Source organism: Pinus tabuliformis, chromosome 7 (genome assembly GCF_031772625.1).
Source record: "Pinus tabuliformis cultivar Carrire ecotype Pingquan chromosome 7, CPIR1, whole genome shotgun sequence".
NCBI lineage: Eukaryota > Viridiplantae > Streptophyta > Pinopsida > Pinales > Pinaceae > Pinus > Pinus tabuliformis.
In genome coordinates this window covers 1,574,314,300-1,574,318,594 of record NC_142293.1, presented here as the reverse complement: position 1 = coordinate 1,574,318,594, position 4,295 = coordinate 1,574,314,300, and the positions used below count along the sequence as shown (strand labels likewise).

At 31.4% G+C, this 4,295-nt stretch overlaps 1 non-coding gene across 1 annotated transcript; it reads left to right on the top strand.

The window, feature by feature from the left end:
* The first annotated feature begins 3,660 nt into the window (after positions 1-3,660).
* LOC149254082 (5S ribosomal RNA) lies at positions 3,661-3,779 on the top strand. Its single transcript, XR_016267481.1, has one exon. It is a non-coding gene; the product is annotated as a 5S ribosomal RNA (ribosomal RNA).
* Positions 3,780-4,295: the final 516 nt, after the last annotated feature.

The following is a 4,295-nucleotide window of genomic DNA, read 5'->3' as shown; positions in this document are numbered from 1 at the left end:
ATGGACTATAAACAGATAAGTAATTTCAAATTTAAAAATAAATATTTCTTTATATTATATTTTTGCACCCAGAGGTTCTCTAGAGGCTATTGTATAGGGGAGATATTTTCACGTAACATTATATATATATATATATAGAGAGAGAGAGACAGAGAGAGAGAGAGAGAGAGAGATAGAGAGAGAGATGTATATATATGTTGGATAATTATTGAAAAATAAAGAATAATAGTGAATATGTCAGCTCAATTAAACTTTTTAACAAGAAGCACATATATACAACAATATTATCGATCATGAAAGGAAATTAAGTGTGAACAAAAATCATGAAAAAAAGTGAGCATAAGGTTCCTTAATCCAAGGAGTATTCGTGCCATGAACTTCAATTAAGGTATATTTATTCTTTAAAAATTAAAATATATGATTTGTAACCTAAAGTAATAAAATTAAACTTTTTAACAAGAAGCGCATATATACAACAATATTGTCGATCATGAAGGGAAACTAAGTGTGAAAAAAATTCATGAAAAAAATGAGCATAAGGTTCCTTAATCCAATGAGTATTTCTGCCAGGAACATCAATTAAGGTATATTTATTCTTTAAAAATTAAATTATATGATCTGTAACCTAGAGTAATGAAATAAGATTATTTATCTGTAAATTTTGCCTCCCTTGACATTGGGACAAGAACATCAGCCAACTATAAAACTTTCCATGAGTATTTCTTTTTGGTCTGGTGCTAAAGTGGTTCTCTCCACCAGCTCTGGGTATTGTCCCTTAAGTAGGAGTGTTCTTCTTTTGATTTCTACAAATTAACTATTTGTTTAGGTGTCTCATTTCTTGGTTTTGGGGCATTTTTCTAGTTTTGTCTCGATATTCCCACTGACTGCAAGTCCTCAATATTTAAAAATGGGTGTCACTCTCTCACCTCAAAGTTTCAAGGGAGCTTGGGGGTTATTTTTAGTCTCTACCTCCTATCGAATTTCATCTTGTCTTTTCCTTCTCCTTGAAAATCTCTTTAGATTATTTAGTAGGGTGGGAGGAGGTTTTGTGTCTATTGGTTATTATGTTTTCAATCCTTTGTGACCTTTCCTTATCTATTTTTGGGCTCTCCATTACTGTGTGGCTTCTAATTTTCAAGTGGGGAGATTGATTTTTTTTCTGTGTGTGCCTCTTAGTTAATATGGTGCAATCAAAACCATCCTTGGGAAGGAGCAAGAAAATGATTGGTCAACCATCCTTGTATATGTGCACGTAGATGGAGGTTACATGATCCATGGCAAGATACTATGATTATATCCTAGTGGAAATTCACTTCATCATTTTAGACATGAAGGAGGAAGTGCATTTTAGTCAAATAATTATCCTATATTGGCATGTGGAGAGATAAACTTGTATTTGGATTCCTACAACTGGAAATACCATATCTTTCTATACCCACTATATGTAAGAAATTTACCTTTATTGGAAAATAGAAAATATCTTGGAATAGGCTCTAGATAATTACTTGAAGACTCGAAGAGAATAATAGCATTGATGAGATTTTGCAAAAGGTATAGAAATTAGATGGAAATGTCGCAACTCTAGTTAAAAGGTTATTTGACCTGCACCCCACTAGATGTGGATACTGATACTTATCCCCCTACATAAGTGGACTCTCCTTCAAGTTGATATGGTCTATAGAAAAACATTTTTTTATGTTTCTATCATCCATGAGGCCACTTTTTCTTCTAGATATAGTAGGAATGTATTATCAACATGCTAGTTTATTATGGTTTAAATTGTATCAAGAACACAATTATTAGAGTCTAAGTCTTCAAATCATTTCTATTGGTTTGATTTCCCTTGCAACAAACCAATAGTAATTCATGAGACACTATATACTTCATTTTTATGATAATATAAAATGTGTGACCTTGCCAAAAGTATATATATATATATATATATATATAGAAAGCTAAAATAAAATAAATTTTAAATGCTTAAAACACCATTTAAAAGAAAATGCATAACTTTTAAAATACTAAGAAAATAAAAAAATATAATACTATATTTCTTTCTTATATATATATATATATATATATATATATATATATATATATATAAAGTTATAAATACTAAATGAAATTTAAAAAAAAAATTCTTATAAACATTAAAATTGATCTTTATAATGGTAATTCATTAATCAAAATTAATGATAATTATTATAATTAACTATACTAATTTTTAGTTTTCTTAATTATCATACTTCTTTTATAACCTACCACCTAAATATTAAAGGAAATATTCTCTTCCATACCTTCTTAATTGGAACAAACTTTTCTCCTATTGAAGACATAGTTATGACTAGGTACCTTAAGTATAAGAATAAGTTATACATCATGGATGCCAAGGGGTTTCCTAAAATTTCTTCTAAGTAAAGAAAATATCAAACCTTCAGTGGAGAAGGAGGTGGCATAAGAATGCTCGTCCTAAAATTTCTTCTAAGTCAAGAAAAAAGTCAAACCTTCAGCTCAGAAGGAGGTGGTATAAGAAGGTTCATCTTGGTTGGACTATTAGGGAATAAAGGAGGAGACCATCTTGGAGAATCTAGATAATATTAAAAATATATTATTTTTAAATTTAAGGGGAAAAAATTATGATAATATAAGGAGGTGATAAACCTCAATATGGAAAACTAAAATGATATTTTTCTTAATGAAAAGGAAAACTGATCTCTTGTTTCCTAATGATGAACCTCAGTCTAAGTTCGAAAGGCCAATTTAAAAATCAATGAATTACAACTAATGAACAGGCCCAAAAATCTTAAATCTGAAATCATTACCCTATACGGAAGGGACAAAATGAATGAAATTCACTCTTTAGAACAAATTAGATTGCTCATATTGAAAAGGAAAATTGATCTCACCTTCCTCAAGCGTTGCAAGGATTCCTACATCATTCCTACTTTTTATCATACCAAGGTCAAATTAGTTTTCCACATACTTTTGTTTCATGATGATGAACTTCAGTCGTAGGTTAGAAACGCTGATTTAAAAGTCAACTTGAATGGGATGGATCTCTAAAATCAATTACAACTAGTAACATGCCAAGAAATCTTAGTTTAGTCGTAGGTTCGAAACGTTGATTTAAAAATCAACTTGAATGAGATGGATCCATAAAATCAATTACAACTAATAACAAGCCAAAAAATCTTAAATCTGAAAACTTTACCCTATACGGAAAGGACAAAATGAATGAAATTCGCTCTTTAGAACGAATTAGTTTGCTCATAATGAACTGATCTCACCTTCCTCAAGTTCCTCAAGCGCTACAGGGATTCTTGCATCATTCCTACTTTTTATCATACCAAGGTCAAATCAATTTTCCACATACTTTTGTTTGGTGATAATGAATCTCGGTCATAAGTTCGAAACTTCAATTTAAAAATCAAATTAAATTGGATGGAGCCGAAAAATCAATTACAATTAATGAACATGCCCAAAAAAACTCTTAAATCTTAAATTATATATATATATATATATATATTAAAATGTATATTATATAATTATATTTTATATTATATAATATAAATATATTTTAAAATTATATATATCATTATATAAATAGAATTATGTATTTGGTTAAATAATAATAATAATAGATATATAATAATATGGATAGGGTGCGATCATACCAGCGTTAATGCACCGGATCCCATCAGAACTCCGCAGTTAAGCGCACTTGGGCTAGAGTAGTACTGGGATGGGTGATCTCCCGGGAATTCCTAGTGTTGCACCCTCCCCCCTTTTAGCCAATGAACACTTTAAGAGCATCTACAAGGCGCCCAGAGAAGTGAATATTTTGGAAATTATGAGGGTTGCTGAACTTTTCCCCAGGTTTGTGCAATAAGAAGACTCGGAGAACCTGATGATGGAAGTGACGAAGGAAGAACTTGAAGCAACTATAAAATGGTTCAAGAAAGATAAGAGCCCTGGATCTGACGGGTGGACCATCGAATTCTATATTCCCTTCTTTGATATCCTGGGGGATGATTTACTCAAGATTGCGGAAGACTGTAGAAGAAGTGGCAACATTTCCCCAGCCATCAAATCCACCTTCATTGCCCTCATCCCGAAATCTGATTTCCCCTCCACCTTCAATGACTTTAGACCTGTCTCCCTTTGTAACTGTCTGTACAAAATTATTGCAAAGATCATCGCAAATCACCTGAAGCCAATCCTATCTAGACATATATCTACTGAGCAGTTTGCTTTTCTACAGCACCGATAGATACACGAGGCAATTGCCACTGCTC